Source organism: Antechinus flavipes, chromosome 3 (genome assembly GCF_016432865.1).
Source record: "Antechinus flavipes isolate AdamAnt ecotype Samford, QLD, Australia chromosome 3, AdamAnt_v2, whole genome shotgun sequence".
NCBI lineage: Eukaryota > Metazoa > Chordata > Mammalia > Dasyuromorphia > Dasyuridae > Antechinus > Antechinus flavipes.
The window spans coordinates 597914401-597933029 of NC_067400.1; the positions used below are offsets into that span (position 1 = coordinate 597914401).

General features: G+C 34.0%; 1 protein-coding gene across 4 annotated transcripts in view; it reads left to right on the forward strand.

The window, feature by feature from the left end:
• Nucleotides 1-18629, forward strand: part of RERE (arginine-glutamic acid dipeptide repeats) — a 577800-nt gene that overhangs the window by 374116 nt on the left and 185055 nt on the right. The gene's annotated exons all lie outside the window — the stretch shown is intronic.

Below are 18629 nucleotides of genomic sequence, written 5' to 3' on the forward strand. Positions count from 1 at the left end.
CACTGCAGCATAGACTTTTCAGATCTTTGAAGTTACTCATGAGGGTCTTAGGCTCTGGGAGATCATCGTTTGGAGCTGAAATAAGAAAGGTGTGTTAGTATAACATGATAAGATATCTTCTTTCTGTTTCATAATAAGCTTGTCCATTTTAAAGAGTGTTATTGTGATACAATTGAGGTTTTTTTTTTTTAAAGAGCTTTTTTTTTCCTCTTGTTATGGAATAATGATTCCAGGAAGACCTATATTGCTAAGCTGCAAGTGTCTTCTTTTTCTGAACTTGAGGACAAGCAAATTCACCATAAAGATTAAAGCCATAAGAACTCAGACTTGTATATTTCACTGGTCCCCTTAAGCCCTGATGAGCTATACTAAATCCAATCACAATCTAAAATACTACTAATAGAAATGGTAAAATTAAAATACCAACAGCAAATAAATATCTTAAGCTCTTGTTAAAATGAATACTAATATAAATTTGGTGATTAAAATGCAGACTTTGCTTAATCTTTAGATTTCTATTTAGAATATTATACGGTTCTTGCTACTTTCACCCAATTTTGGCCTAAAACAAATTATGTTTCACTAATAATCTAGAATCAGTAGACAAAAATTTTAGAGACATATTTAAGGCTTATTGTGTGATCTTCATAACAGTTACAGCTATTTAAAAGTGGATGAGTTGTCTTGGGAGATAGTGAGTCCACTTTTTGCTCTAAACATCTTCAAACAAAAATTTCACAACTGCATGGCTACTCTGTTCTAGAAGTTGGCTCATTTTGGGGTTGCAGTCAAATGGTTTTTGAACTCTTGTCCTATCCTAGATTTAGTGATCTTACAACTTTTTGAATTGGAAGGATGTAGGACTTTGCCTCTGGTATAATATAGTTACTATTTTCAGAGAGCAACCTTTTGTCTTTGAAGTATTTTATGTCAACTAGTTATTAAATCTGTCTCTTGTTAAGTTATAATTGGTCTTACAATGTAAATGATTATTTATATCTAACTGAAACAGAATAGGAATATCATCAGGCTCTTTAATATTTCTGGATTAAATCTTGTTTGCTTGTTTTGGTGTACTAAGTGTAGAGTTGTGATACAAAGGTCAGGGGTGGCATGCAAATTGTGTGCAAGAGATTGGTGGTTCTTTTGACTTAGACCCCATTTCTTATGAACATTTTGCTGTCTGTAGGAACAAGAGCTTTGTATATTATAGTGTTTTGATACTTTCTTAACTTAATTGAAATCATTGCTATTTAATTTATAAGTAAAATTAAAATTTTATAAAATTAGATTTTCTAAACTATTTTTATAAATCTAATTTCTTAATCTGAGAAGAATTAAAACTTTACTTTTTTGAATCTGGCTGTTACAGTTTTTCCCCAGCATTGAAGGATGAGATGGATAAATAATATTTGAATATGGTAATGATACAGGCTTATATTTGGATTATATCCATTGTTAAGAAATAGCTTTTTTTTTTTAACTGACTTTCTTTACATCTGGTTATAATACAGATCAGCATTTGGAAAATAAAAAGAATAAAAATTTTGGTGTATTTTCCTTTCAGTTTCCCCTGCCTCTACTGTGTTTCATAACTTTGAAGTAGAATAGATTTGAGCTGTCTTGAACAAACCTAAAATTATTCTTTTCAGCCCATATTTACTCTGTTCCTTATCCAATCTCAATGCCTTTTTGCTTCCCATTGCTGTGTTCTGCTTTGAATTGTTCTTCTCTCATCTATAAGGAGGTGAACTATATCCCATAAAATAGGATCACAGACCTGCATCTGGTTAAGACCTGAAGAGAAGTAGATATTACTGGGGAAAATGAAATTTGATGATGGTTTGTGGATTTCTTTGTGAACTCACAGAATTTTGAAGTTGATAGGAACTTCATGGAGCATACAATTAAACCACCATTTAAACCAGAATTTCTGAAAAAAATAAGTGATCTTTAGCCTTTGCTTAAAGCCCTATAGTGAAAAAGGAAGCCACTGCCTCCTAAGATGAGACAATATGTAATTTTGGAGAGAAATGATCAATGGAAAATTTTTTCATATGTTGAGCTAAAATTTTCCTCTTCATGATTTCTACACGTTATACCAATGGTGTGTCTTTTACATGGTTGTCATTAATTACTCGAGAGTAGCTGTCTTTTCTTCTCTGAGTTAACTCTTTTAATTTATCCTCAAATGACATAATCTGGAACCCCTTAAGTATTCTGATTGGTTAGAATATTTCTGTTGTCTGCTTAATTTTACACTGAGCATACAGAGATAAGCATGAAAATAGCCTTATTTTCAAGAATCTTGCATTCTGTTCGGCCAAGCATCTGACCATAATACAATATTAGGAAACATATACACATATGCATGTATACATACATGTGGGAAAATGCAATAAATTGGGAAAGAAGTAGACACTAACAACTGGGAAATCCTGCAAGGTCTTTTACAGCAGGTATCACTTTAAATACGTTTTGAAGGGAGTTGGTGAGCATGAGAAAAAAAGATATTTCAGACGTGGAAGGAGCAGGGCAACAGCAGTGATAGACTGTCATGTGAGAGAAGAAGCACATAAACCAGTATGATGGGAATAGGAATACTATTGAATAACTGCAAAAATGGCTCTGAGACGGATTTTAGAACTCCCTGGAAAGTGGAGTGACATCCTTATAACATTGCTTTTTGAAAATTAGTCATATTCAATTAATCAAAATTAGTCGTTTTCAGGTTGACAGATATTTATTATTAAGTGGTGCCTATGAGTTTGGTGCTATTCTACTTGCTCATCTACCATATAAAGTACCTGAAATAGCCCTTTGCCATAAAGGAGTTTATATTTGACCATATTTATAGAGTTTTTAATCACAGTATGATATAGGAACTTTGACTGATTTGCAGATTCAGTACAGAATTAATACAAAAAAGGGAGGTTGAATTTGCTCACATATTATATAAATCCTCTGATTCTTTAGATCTGAATCTAAAATCACCTAAATAATTTCACTTGGGATGATTAAAAGGCCGTAATTTAATAGTAAATTTTCAGGCCTTTCCTGGAATTTTGTTGGTAAGCTTCACTTACATTACTCTCTAGTAGATTGCATTGATAGCTCATGTAGGGAGAATTTCTTTAGGAGCTGAAGAAAAAAATTATTTCATAAAAAGGATACTAATACTTAAAGGCATGGGATCTGAAAATACAGTTGCTGACCCCATTCTTCTGAAGTATTACATCATTATCCTTTTCTCAAAATTATTTTTAAGAAAGAAATTTTCTTACAGTACCTGCAAGTGTAATGTGTTTGGTCACGTATCCATGTATGCATGCATGTGTGCATATGTGTACACACAAACCATTCTCCCTCAAACTGTTTTGCATAGTGATGGCTATACCTGACATTGTCTTTCTCCCTTCTTCTTCACATGGTTCCACTGAAGAGATGTATGAGGGTAATCAGGTTTTTGAAAATAAATTCTTTGGACCTCCCAGTAGGAAATTTAGTCCTTTTAGATTTTTTTGTGGTATGTAGTAGAAAAGATATTTATTATGTCTATAAATGTTGAAGATTTATCTCAATATTGGTAACTGGCTGCACAGTAGATAGTGCTCTCTGCCTAGCGTCAATCCAACCCCAGATGTTTATTAGCTGTGTGATCTTGAACAGGCCATTTGATCTCTGGTTATGGTTTCTGAATCTATAAAATGGGAATAATAATAGCATCTATTTCCCAAGGTTGTTGTGAGGATACAATAAGATCATATCAAATTTTAAAAAACAAACACTTAGCACAGTACTTGGCACATTGTAGGTGATGTATGAATGAATTCCCTTCCCTTCTCTTACTTGCTACCCCCCTATTTTAGAAAACCTGCAGAAAGATTTTCAAAGGAATCGCCCTTCCTCACTGTGAGAATGAAAATCTCATTTTGGTTTATTAATTTTTTTATATGGAAGTCATTAGTTTATTACCATTAGTAGATCAAACCAGGAAAAATCCAGAAACATAGGCAGTTAACCTGGATTAGCATGGAACTTGGATTCTCTCCCTCTTCCCTCCCACTCCCCCAAATGTTTTATATAATTATATTTGAGTATAGCAGGGTTATTTCAGAACTTTGAAGCCCCTTGATTGTAGAGGGTTGTTTATCTTTCCATTCTTTTCTAGAATATCAGTTCATAAGATATCATGCATATTTCTTGATAATTAACTTTTTGATAATTAGTCACTCTGAAATTAGATTATTATTCAAATAACAGATTAGATGTTCTATTGGGCCCTTAATTGATACCCTTTTGGTATCAGGACATGACCCTGGCTTCTTAAATGGAACACAGGACAAGGTAGGATAGATCCAATCAAGATTTAAGATAATTAGTTTAAGAAAAATATTAGAAAATATTTTTGCATATTGCTGTTGACTATTCTTGATCTAGTGGGTTATGGATATGTTATATTCTCCTTTATTCTGACTCGTTTTTCCTATTTCCTTTCTCTTCCATTTTGTTCTTATGCTTAAAAAGATACGTTCAATACATTATATAATCATCATTGAGATTCTTGCAGTTAATTTCTCAGTAGATCTGTAGAGTTGTATGGATATAAATTCACATATCCTCCAACAGATGTAAAACATCTCTATGTATTTTCCCAGCATAATGAAGTTGGACCTAGGACTCTACATTCTTATGTTGCCTGTGGCACTAATTTATCTTGTGACCTTGGAAATGATATAATCTCTTTTTCTCAGTTTCCTCATTTGTAAAATGCTTTTAAATATGTCCTAGCTCTGTCATCATCTCAGACATTTATTAAATCCTTATTATTTGCATGATTCTGTGAACATTTTAATGTTGGATACGCTTTGTATCACTTCCAAAAATTTAGACATTTTTGTTATTCCTTTCCTTTATCATGAACAACATTTTTACAAAAACTTTTCCATCATGATACTCAGATGATAAGATTGAAGTCCATATTAACATACATTTGAGTTCTTAGTGACTTCTTGAAAAGGAAAACTTTCCTTATCACCCCACTATAGAACTATTTATGGAATGAAGAATAGTTTTATTAATGTCCATTTTTCCCCCTAGATTTAACCTCATCCTTGAGTAGGTATGGTTCTGATCACTCTTAACAAGATTGCTGTTGATATTTTTGACTTTTTAAGTGAACATGTAACACATGATACTAAATCTAGCAAACTTCATAGTAAATATTGTGCAAATAATAAAATATCATTTATAGAATATTGTTTTCTTGCTGTTATTTAGCAGTCCTGCAGTTACCTCAGTACCAGCCTGTTGTAGAAAATCTAACTTGCAGTTTAAGAACCAGGTATTTGAGATAGAAGAAATGGCAGTTACAAAGTGTCTTCCATCATACAGTATTCCCATCATGGAGCAGGGATCAGAATTTACTCGTCAACTTGTTCCCAGTAGCTGTTCTGTCTTTAGGATTCTTTTTCTGGCTTGAATAAACGAAGCCAAAGTATTACTTAGCAGATCATATCTCTCGATGTAAGTGGATGGCTTTTCTGAATTATAATCCCATTTTTCTATCCCATAGTTGTTACCCACTTTAGATAAATTTTCTTTCAGCTCTGGCTGAGTCCAGGTGACACAGTGGAAAGATCCCTGGATTATGGAATTAGAGATAGTAGCTGCACTCTTAGCTTTGGTCTTAACTTCCTCAGTCCTATGATCTCATTGTTTTGGTCTTGATTTAAGACATGTTACTTAATTCATTTGGGCTTTCGCATGCTTATTTATAAAATAAGAATGTTGGATTAAGTGACCTGAAATATAATTTTCAGCCCTAAAGGATCCGTTCTAAGCTCCCTTTCATATATAAAATTTTTGGCCATCCTCATCGTGTTTAAAATGTAGTTTGGGGATCTTCTGCTCAAGCAATTCTATTATTCATTCAGGATTATTTGATATCCTGGGTGAACAATGAATAAAAATTCAACAGATAATACTCAATTGATTTCTGATTTTTGCTTTCATTTTGCTTCTTCTCTGATGACAGTGTGCCCATTTCCCCCATTAATCCTTTATTGAAAAGGTGATAGCCAAGCTCTCATCCCATTCCCTGTCTTAAGGTTCTTCATAAGAAACCATTCTTGCATTAGTGCTCCTGTTTTCTATATTGCTATGGACACTTCTGCCTTTTTGTTATTCAGTTGCAGGCTTCCAGATCCTTTCTGTCCAGTCTCTGTTTACTTCATAGAATACAATGTTTCTATGGCAACAGGTTACTTTTCAAAGGGAACATCTTGTCATTTTATTTAATCCACTGCAGCTGAAGAGGACTGAAATATTAAGTTGTTGTTGCTATGGATACTGCTTTGTTGCATCAGTTTCTTTTGTATCAGATTTCATAAATGGAGTGTTGAGACTTTTCTTTTGGGGAGGGGGGGGCACTGAATAAAAAAGCGACTTACTATTATTACTGTAATTGCTTTGTTAGCAATATAATTTGCCTTCTAGAAATGCTGAATGTTTTAATCTCCACAGCAAGATTTTGTATACATAAGGTTTCTGCTTCATCTATCAAACAAACAAACAAACAAAATCTCCTGGAGTACATTATTTACATAAGGAATAAGTACTGGACTTGTGGTTTCAATAATATAGGTCAAAGGTTTCATACTCAAAGCCTTCAAAATTGCAGTGTGGTCCATCAGATTACAATATAATTGTGAAATGCTTAACAAAATAAATTAAAATACAGTACAACATAGATAATGTTAATAATTTTCTAAATTAATAAACTGCCTACAGGGATCCTTTTCTGTTTGAATTTGGCACCACTGACGAAGAGAACTCTGATGATTTTGACCCTTTTTTTGCTTGGCTCCTCCTCTGCAAGTTTGTAGTTTTAAAGGATTACTCAAGACATGAGAGTCAGAGTGACTTGCTTGGGGTCAAAGAGCCAGAATGGGTCAGAAGCACATTGAAACTCAGGTCTTCCTGACTGTAAAGCAATTCCATAGGCTTTGTGGTCCTCCGTGACAATCCAGAGAAATACCCTTATTACCAGTTAAAGGTCTTGACATTATTCTTAACTGTACTGTTGTGACTCAAAAAAATCTTGAGTAATGACTCATCATTCATAAATAAAACAGAGACACAGACTGCAGAGAAAGAGAGAAAGAGAGAGAGAGAGGAAGAGAAGGGGGAAGGGGGAGATGCATTGACATTACTTGGATTCCTTGAAAGAACTGTGATTTCACTACTCCATTTGTGTTTTGTTCAGTTTTACATTTCTTTCTTGTTTCATGAGATGAGGATTGAAATAAAGTTTAATGATTTTAAATATATTTTAAAATCTCTTTTTCAATTAACACATTTATTTTTTCTTGCTCCTGTGGGGGGAAATGAAAAAGAAACACAGGATCCTTCTAACAAATACACATATTTAAGCAAAACAGATTAGTATGCTATGTCCAAAAATTTATGTCATATTCTGCCTCTTGAATCTGTTTCTGTAAGAAGGCAGTCTTTATTTTCAGTCTTTTTTAGTCAGTCATTATTGCATTGATCAGAATTCTTGAGATTTTAAAATTGTTTTTATAAAGTTATTGTTATGTAAATTTTTTCTTCTGATTCTGTTCATTTCATTCTGCATCATTTCATACATCTCATTTCAGATTTCTCTGAAATTTTCCCCTTCTTTTCTTCTCCCTCCTGCCTTTTCTTCCTTCCCATTAATATATCATAATTTCTTCAACCATTCCTCAATTGATGGGTACTCTTTCAGTTTACAGTTTATTACCACCATATAATGAGCTTCTATAAATATTTTTGTACATGTAGGAGCTTTCCTTTTTTTTGATCTCCTTGGGGTATGTACCTCTTAAGCATAGTTGGAAATTGGTTTACAGAATGGCTTTACCAATTCACAGCTATAGTTAGATTCTTGTTTTCCTGCTGACCCTTCTAAATTTATTATTTTTGTTTTTATTCACCAGCCTGACAGGTGTTGGACTTTAAGTTTCATTTCTCTAATTTTTAATAATTTGAAGCATTTTTTTTCCTTTTAGTTCAAATTCTTCTTTTGAAAACTGCCTGTTTGTTGCCATTGCCTGTTGATTTTATCTTCATAACATATCCCATGAAAGCTTTCCTTTTTCCTTGACCTGGCCAACACCTTAATGTAAGCCTTTAGCTTGCTGCTTGGTCTTCCTTCTTCAATTCTTTCCTCATTGTAGTCCATCTTCTATTCATTTGTCAAAAGTGATATTACAGATTTGAGCATGTCAGCGTTCCTCTAAAATTTTGAAAAGTTACCTACTCCAGGATTTACATTCAAAATCTACACCCCTTACGTCCCTCCATTGACCTAGGCTCATTGAATACTTGTCTCTTTGCTTATTCTTCAAATATTACATTCTTTCTCCTGATTTTGAGTGCTTGTTCCCTACCCTTGGAATACTTTCTTTATCTCTGCTTGCTGGCTTCCTTGATTTCCTTTAGGTCCCACTTGAAAATCCCACTTTTCTGTTATCTTTTCCACCTCCCCTTTTGTTTATTTTGTATACCTAATCTTTTCTACTGATCAATCTCCATTTTTAACAATAATAATTGAATTGGCAATGCTTCCTAGTATAAGTTGGTATATAATACTGTTTGGTATCCCCTTACTTTTTTTTTTTTTTTTCATTATTTCCCTTGAGATTCTTGAAGCTTTTAGTCCATTGTTTGTTGTACCTTAATTGAAAGCCAATTGTAGTTGCAGGATACAAAATAAACCCACATAAATCATCAGCATTCTTATATATCACTAACAAAACCCACCAGTTAAGAGTTACAAAGAGAAATTCCATTTGAAGTAACTACTGATTGTATAAAATATTTAGGAATCTATCTGCCAAGGGAAAATCAGAAACTTTATGAGCAAAACTACAAAACACTTTACACACAAATTAAGTCTGATCTAACCAACTGGAAAAATATTAAATGCTTTTGGATTGGATGAGCAAATATAATAAAGATGACAATACTACCTAAACTAATCTATTTATTTAGTGCTATACCAGACTCCCAAAAAACTATTTTGATGACCTAGAAAAAATAACAACAAAGTTTATGTGAAAAAACAAAAGGTCAAGAATTTCAAGGGAATTAATGGAAAAAAAAATCAAATAAAGGTGGCCTAGCTGTACCAGATCTAAAATTATATTATAAAGCAGCAGTTACTAAAACCATCTGGTATTGGCTAAGAAATAGACTAGTTGATCAATGGAATAGGTTAGGTTCAAAGGACAAAATAGGCAATAACTTTAATAATCTAGTGTTTGACAAACCCAAAGACCCCAGTTTTGGGGATAAGAACGCATTATTTGACAAAAATTGCTGGGAAAATTGGAAATTAGTATGGCAGAAACTAGGCATTGACCCACACTTAACATCATACACCAAGATAAGGTCAAAATGGGTTCATGACCTAGGCATAAAGAATGAGATTATAAATAAATTGGAACAGCATAGGATAGTTTACCTCTGAGACCTGTGGAAGAGGGAGGAATTTAATGACCAAAGAAGAACTAGAGAGCACTATTGACCACAAAATAGAAAATTTTGATTATATCAAATTGAAAAGTTTTTATACAAACAAAACAAATGCAGACAAGATTAGAAGGGAAACAATAAACTGGGAAAACATTTTTGCAGTCAAAGGTTCTGATAAAGGCCTCATTTCCAAATTACATAGAGAATTGACTCTAAATTTATAAGCCATTCTCCAATTGATAAATGGTCAAAGGATATGAACAGACAATTCTCAGACGAAGAAATTAAAACTATTTATAGCCATATGTGCAAATTAAGACAACTCTGAGATACCACTACACACCTGTCAGATTGGCTAGAATGACAGGGAAAGATAATGCGGAATTTGGAGGGGATGTGGGAAAACAGAGACACGGATACATTGTTGGTGGAATTGTGAACACATCCAACCATTCTGGAGAGCGATTTGGAACTATGCTCAAAAAGTTATCAAACTGTGCATACCCTTTGATCCAGCAGTGTCTCTACTGGGCTTATACCCCAAAGAGATACTAAAGAAGGGAAAGGGACCTGTATGTGCCAAAATGTTTGTGGCAGCCCTGTTTGTAGTGGCTAGAAGCTGGAAACTGAGTGGAGGCCCATCAATTGGAGAATGGCTGGATAAATTGTGGTATATGAATGTTATGGAATATTATTGTTCTGTAAGGAATGACCAGCAGGATGAATACAGAGAGGCTTGGAGAGACTTACATGAACTGATGCTAAGTGAAATGAGCAGAACCAGGAGATCATTATATACCTCAACAACGATACTGTTTGAGGATGTATTCTGATGGAAGTGGATCTCTTTGATAAAGAGAGCTAATTCAGTTTCAATTGATCAAAGATGGACAGAAGCAGCTACACCCAAAGAAAGAACACTGGGAAATGAATATAAACTGCTTGCATTTTTGTTTTTCTTCCTGGGTTATTTATACCTTCTGAATCCAATTTTCCCTGTGCAACAAGAGAACTGTTCGGTTCTGCACACATATATTGTATCTAGGATATACTGTAACCTATTTAACATGTTAAGGACTGCTTGCCATCTGGAGGGGGTGGAGGGAAGGAGGGAAAAAATCGGAACAGAAGTGAGTGCAAGGGATAATGTTGTAAAAAATTACCCTGGCATGGATTCTGTCAATAAGAAGTTATTTAAAAAAAAAAAAAAAAGCCAATTGTATTTCATTGTGGTCAGTGAAAGATATTTCTACATTTGTTTGTGAAATTTTTGTGTCGTGGTATATGATCTGTATTTGTTAATTAACTTTTACTACTGGGAAGTAAGTATACTTATTTCTATTGTCATTTAGTAATGGCTAGAGAATTTTTGCAAAACTCTAGTAATGTCTTTAACTTTTCATTTCCTTTTTCTTTCCCCTCTTCCTTCCCTTTCCTTGTCCTCTGCTCCTTTACTTCCCCTTCCCCCCCTCTTTTTTTGTTAGTAGTTCTAATCATTGTTTTTGTTTTTCATAATATTCTCATGCCTTTCTCTCCTTCATTCCTATGTCTCTCTTGTAAAGAATATTAGGGTCTGAAAGAAGTAGTGTGTTCTGTTCCAAGTAGCTCTGTGAATGACTGTAGTGTCTTCCTATCTCTCTGTTGTTCTTGATTTCTTCAATTGCCAACAAGATCTTCATCTTTTTTCACCTCTTTAAAATATGTCTTCACATTTCATCCTTCAAGGTTAGGGTTTGTTTTCCTCATGATTAATTTCTCCCAGAATCTACCCTTTCTCTTTTCTTTCCTCCCCTCCTTTTCTCTCCAGTTTTCCTGTTGAGTTTAATGTATTTATATATTGAAGTCATTGTGTTTCTGAATGCATTCTCCCCTTTGATAGTTCTGGTAAAAATGACAGTCCAAAAGTGATCTATTACTCTCACCCATTTCTTAATTAATTACTAGATATTTATTAAACACCATGTTCCAGGTAATGTGTGCAAAGCACACAAAGAAAGAAAGTTAAAAAAAAAATGGTTCTTACCCTCAGGTAGCTCATGAGTCTGGTGTTTATTCCTTGTTATAGTTTCCTACTTATATACCTATTATGAGGCATAATGTTCCCCTACTTCTCTTCCCCAATTTGTTCTCTAATATATTGTTTTTCTTCTCTCTTTTCTTGTTGTTTCATCATCAAAACATAATAAAAACACTACCTGGCTCTCTTTGTTATTTAAATCTTTCAGTGATCAATCAATTCATACTAAATAAGCACTTGTTATGTGTCAGGCACTAAGCTTAATTCTAAAAATACAAAAAGAGGCAAAAGACACCCTCTACCCTCAAGAAGCTGACAATCAATGATGATTTTAAAATATTGAGGGAATACTAATATCATTATTCCTTATTGGGATATAATCATTTTCTTTTTTGTCTTTTTTCAAAAAATGTACTCTTTGTCCTTTTATTAGATATGATGTTTTTTATTTCATTAAAAATCCATGTTTCTTTCCCTCCAACCCAAGATTTGTATTCATTTTTTTTCTTTTGCTTTTTGTACTATCACTCTTAACATTTTTGATTCTTTATTGTAGCAGCTGCCCAATTTGTGTGACTGTGGTCAGTAGTTGAATGTGGTCAGAAAGGATTCTGAAATCCTTTTCACTTTCTCTTCTTTTGGTTTCTGAGATACTACATTTTCTTGATTCTTAGCTTCCAACTTCTCTAACCATTTGACTGATTCTTCCCTTACCCCTTATTGTTTCCAATATACTGTCCAGCATTCTATCATTTGCTCTCCTTCCCCTTATCATTTCTACATAGATGATGCTTAAATTTGTGTTTTTAGTCCTCAGTTCTAGACTTCCATCTTGAACTGCCTAAAAGACTGCTACTATTATCTCAGATTCAACAACCAAAGCTGAGCTTGAGTTTCTTGTTCCCAAGTCTCATATCTGTCTGCTCTCATTTCATTTTCTCACCTTATAATATGGCCTATCTCTTGCTTGTAATACGGTAATGACGTCATGACTCAACTTAATCAGTTTCATATCTTTTATTGATGATACCTTGTTTACTATTCATCCACTTTCATAGTATTGGTGTCATCTTTGGCCTCTCACTGTCACTTCAGAAGAGCCTGGGTTACCAATTCTTATCATTTTTATTTCCACATTCTCTTGCCTATACCCCTCTTCTTTGCACACATTCCATAGAGATCTAAATGTCTCCTTTCTAAATCCAATCATACAACCAAACAGGATTTATGGCACCATTCCAAAGCAACAAGACTTTTAGAGGTGAGCACATGTTTCTCTGAAAGTTGCTGTGGTAACTTAGAGCACACTTAACGGTGTAAACTTTATATTTCACAAAGTTGCCAAAGTAAGTTTCCTTAATGAACAAGTCTGACTGTTATGATTTTCTGATCAAAAACCTTTATGATTCATTTTTTCTTTCTGGATAAAGTACTCCTTAACCTATCATTTACTTTTTCTTCAGTATGGTTCCTCTGAATTTATTAAAATTATTTCAGTGTGTTTTTCTCTTACATACCATATTCCAGCAAATAGAATGACTTGCTATTTCTTAATATTATCTGGCATTCTTTTGCCTCTGTCCATACACAGAAAAGCATTCCTTGTTTGTCCTTGAAAGTCACTGCTTTATTCCTGAAAAGACATTTCTTTCTCACTTTTTCCATCCTGAAATTCTCTCATCCTTATTAATCTAGAGCCACCTGCTATTCTTAAATTTTCTTAGATTATTTCACTTAATCTTTGCCTCTATCATTTTCTGCCACGTGTATTATTTATTCATGTTCATGAATCATTCTCTTGGCTTATAAAATCCTTCATATTATGGACCATTTTTTTTTTTTATTGCTCAGTACCTTGCAGAATGCTTAATTTGTAAAAGGAGATTGATAGATGTATGTGAAATTGAATTATGGTTGATTATAAATGCTTAATATATTCTCATTTAATGAATTTGACTATTTGTTTTATAATGTGAAGACCTGCATTCAGGTCCTCTGTTAGTCTCTTCTTCTGTAAGAATAAAATAGTAGTACTACCAACTACATAACCCACTTTGTGTTCTATAGATTGTTATGGGGAAAATAATGAAAGTATATTGCAAGTACTTAAAAAGTTTTTAGTAAATGCCAGGCACTCAGTACAAGTAAAAGGAAAAAAGTGTCCCCTTCTTTCAAGGAACTTACATAAGGAAGCTAAGTGGTACTGTAGATAGAGTGATGAACCTGGAGTCAGTTAGATTTGAATTCAGATTTAGCTCTGTATACATATTGATTGTTTGTCCCTGGGAAAAGTCCTTTAAACCCTGTCTGCTTTAGTTTCTTCATCTGTTAAATGGAGGTAATGATAGTGTCTACCTTAAAAAGTTGTCATGAGCACAAAAGTAATAATATTTATCAAGTGCTTTGCAATCCTTAAAGTAATCTGTACATGCTAGCTATTATTCTGTCAGGGTGGTTGGTTGGTGTTCTTCTTCTTCTTTTTTTTTTTTTTTAAGCTTTTTATTTACAAAACATATGCTTGGGTAATTTTTCAACATTGATCCTTGCAAAACTTTCTGTTCCACATTTTTTCCTCCTTCCCTCCATCCCCTCTCCTAAATGATAGCAAGTCCAATACATATTAAATATGTTAAAATATATGTTAAATCCAATATATGTATAGATATTTATATAGTTATCTTGCTGCACAAGAAAAATAGGATTTAGAAAGAAAAAAAATCTGAGCAGGAAAACAAAATGTAAGCAAACGATAACAAAAAGCATGAAAATATTATATTGTAGTCCACACTCAATTCCAATAGATGTTTCTCTGGGTGCATATGGCTTTCTTCATCACTGAACAATTGGAACTGGTTTATATCATCTCATTGTTGAAGATGGCCACGTCCATCAGAATTGATCATTGTATAGTCTTGTAGTTGCCGTGTATAATGATCCCCTAGTTCTGTTCATTTCACTCAGCATCAGTTCGTGTAAGTCTCCCCAGGCTTCTCTGAAATCATCCTGCTGGTCATTTCTTACAGAATAATAATATTCCATAACATTCATCTACCATAATTTATTCAGCCATTCTTCAACTGATGGGCATCCACTCAGTTTCCAATTCCTTCCCATTACACAAAGGGCTGCTACAATCCTTTCCCTCCTTTAAGATCTCTTAGGGATATAGGCCCAGTAGAAACATTGCAGGATCACAGGGTTTGATAACTTTTTGAGCATAGTTCCAAATTGCTCTCCAGAATGGTTGGATCTTTTCACAATTGCACCAACAATGTGTCAGTGTCCCAGTTTTCCCACATCCCCTCCAACATTTATCATTACCTTTCTGTCATTTTAGCCAATCTGAGGTATGTAGTGGTATCTCAAGAGTTGTCTTAATTTGCATTTCTCTGATCAATAGTGATTTGGAGCACCTTTTCATATGGGTGTCCTTTATTCTTGAAAAGATCCAAAATGACATCAATGTATTGGGGTTGAGGAACATTGTTAATAATCAAACAAGTATAATCTCTGAAGGCTCTACCATAGGTTGGACACAAGTAATAGGTGCGCTTATTTAGAATTGCGGTGTCTCTAAATTGGCACATTTTATATTTCTTTAGAGTTACTGTAGTTCTTCTTTGTTCACAGCACTTTTTTTTTTGACATACTTTGCTTGTGGTACTGTGCAAGTGTCTCCCGTGTCACACAGTTGATTCCAATAGAGAAGAAACGTGTAAATATATATGTATACAGAATATTTACAAAGAGAAATATGAAGTAGTTCAGACAAATAGCACTAACATTTGTGGACATCAGGAAGAGATTCTTGTAGAAAATGGTACTTTAGCTTCATTTCTAAGGATTCTTTGAGAAAAAGTAAGGAGTGAATAGGTTTCAGCTATTGGGACATACAAAGAAATAGAAATGGAAGTAAATTACTTATTTAAAAAAATTATGAAGGCCAGTTTGGTTGGGTCATTGAATATGGAAAGGGAAATGATTTATAGTGAAGATCAAGGATTACAATATAAGGAATTGATTCAGATTTGTAAGAAAAAAAATCCATTCATCAATTTTCAAATGATCAAATGATATGAATAAGCAGTTTTAAAGGGAAGAAATCCATACTATTAATAGCTAAATAAAAAAAAGTTCCAAGTAACAGTAAGAGAAATATAAATTAAAGCAAATCTGATGCTTTAAAAAAAAAAGGGAAGTTATAATTATTGGAGAAGCAAAAGGAAGAATCATTGAGCAAAGGTGTTCAATCTGTTCATTGCTACAGCCATTTTAGAAATCATTTTGGAACAGTGCCCCAAAAGTTACTAAATTGCAAAAACTTTTGACACCATTGTACTACTTTATTATTATTATTATTATTATTATTATTATTTTTGCTGAGGCAGTTGGGGTTAAGTGACTTGCCCAGGCTCATACAGCTAGGAAGTGTTAAGTGTCTGAGACCAGATTTGAACTCAGGTCCTCTTGACTTCAGGGCTGGTATTCTGTCCATTACACCTTGTTGCCCCTCCATTGTACTATTTCAACTGTAACTTGAACTTGTGGGAGCGAGGGAACATGGTAAATAGAAGAAATGACTCATGTTTATAAAAATATTTATAGTAGTTCTTTTTGTAGTGGTATTGAAGTGAGAAATAAAAAGGTATTCATCAATTTGGCCTTTAATAGATACTTAATAAATGCTTGTTTCTGTCAATTGCTGAATGGTAGAAAAATTATTACTTGAATGTAAAGCAATACTAATGAAGGGGATGATTTTAGAAAAATTTGGAAAGGCTTGTATAAACTTTTGCAGAGTTAAATGAACAGAACTTAGAAAACAATTTATATATACCAGCATTTTTCTAACAACTTATGAATTATGTCTCTTATGCCACTTTTTGTATGTCAGCCATCATTGGACATATGCTGTAGTCCACTTTGCTTATCATATTCCCTTTAAAAGCATTTTTTTCATCATGTATCTTTCCATTGCCCTTTGTGTTGCCTCCAGCTTTGATTCTGCAAATGTGGTGTCTCAGGATTTCTAGGCACATAGCATGCACAGCATCAGTGTGAAAAGGAAGAGATTGAATTTAATAAAGTAGTCCGAAATCTCTGTACATTCTTACATGGAGGTCAGCCCCTCTTCAGAGACCAAATCACCATACATCAGAATTACCAGGTCTGGGAGCAGCTATTTGGTGCAGTGTATAGAGCACCAGCCCTATAGTCAGGAGGACCTGAGTTCAAATTTGTCCTCAGACACTTAACACTTCCTAGCTGTGTGACCCTGGGCAAGTCACTTACCCCCAATTGCCTCAGGGGAAAAAATAGGGATCATAACATCTACCTCCCAGTGAGATCAAATGAGATAATATCAGCTGTTTCCTTCTCAAAAAAAACTCACACAGAAATACCCCTACGACTCACTCCCTTTCAACAATATATATTTAGGAAAAAATAAAATCTACTTTCTCTAAGCTTTATTCAGGAGCTCTCCATCAGGCCCAGCTGCTGTGCACCTGCCTCCCTTCTTCCTTTTCTGCTTCCTCTATTTGCTGTCTTCTTTCATTAGAATATCCTTATTCTCATCAGTTCCTTATGTTCCTCAGTTAGACAAACACTGTTTGGTGTGCGATTGTGATGAAATGGTATTGTGCTAGAAGAAATGACAGGCAGGATGGCTGCAGAAAAACCTTTGAAGACTTACATGAACTGATGCAAAATGAAATGAGCACAACCAGGAGAATGTTGTGCATAGCAACAGCCATGTTGTAATGACGCTCAAATGTGAAAGACTCGGCTATTCTGATTAGACAATGATCCCAGACAATTTCAAAGAATTCCTGATGAAAAATGTTATCTAGGGGCAGCTAGTTGTTGCATTGTATAGAGTGCCAGCCCTGAGTTCAGGGCCTGAGTTCAAATCTGGTCTCAGACACTTAATACTTCCTAGCTGTGTGACCCTGAGCAAGTCACTTAATTCCAATTGCCTCAGCAAAAACAACAACAACAACAACAAAGAATTACCAGGGTTGCCAAATCTATGCAAAGCTTTCAATTCTTCCAACCTCCCAGATAAGGAATTACTTGGCCTTGCCTCAACATGTTCTCATTCACTTTTGGATAACTCTTGGGCTAATTTTTTTTCTGTCAGAATGAAACCTTTCTTTCTGGAGTCAAGAAGAAAAAGTTGAATCTCTTTTCTACATGATTATATTGCAGATTGGAGATAGTTATATTTCCTTCTTCCTCCTATCCCCAGGTTTTGATTCTGCAGCCTACATTCTTCCCCTTGCTATATTCAGGTTCTTCAATTAGTCCATAGCATCTTGTGGCTGTTTATAATCCTGGGAATTGTAGTATAGATGTTCCCCATTATATTATACTTCCTAAAAGATTTCATTTAGACCTGGGCTCTCTCTTTATGGCACTTGAAAACAGTATATTGAGACTTAAAACTTTTTTTTCTTAGAGTTATATTTGGGAATGTATTCTCTATTCCCAATTTGCCATTGAAAAAATTTGTACTCATTAAAAGTTAATACTGTGAAATTTTCCCTTTCTGGAGTCCTATGAAACAGACAATATTAAGCTACACATTCTGATATCACTTATATTTTTTTTATGACTTAGACATAGCCTTTAATTTTACATATTTTATATAAGGCATGTTGGAAAACTCCTTAATATAAAAATATCAGAAATAATCGCCTATCTAATATCCCAGTTTCCAATTTACAAATTTAGCATTAATAAAGATACCATAATATAATTCTCTGTTTCACATGCTACTCTTATTGAATAATACATAATTTCTGTTGTCCATGGCAGTATAGATCCAGTACCAATTCTTCTCTCTGTTTTTCTCCAAAATTATCTGACATCATTTCCCCAAGTAGAAGCATTCTTCTAACTTTGCTTATGATCTTTGTGTATTGTGATTTCCCCTCTTTTCAGGTATCTTATCTATTTCATTCTACATTCACCATATTGTCTGATTTAAAATGCTTATTCCTAAGGCGTGTTTCCTTGAATAATTCAATGTAGCTGATCCATTTTCTTTTTTTCATCTTTACTTTTTTTTTGGGGGGGGGGTGCTAAG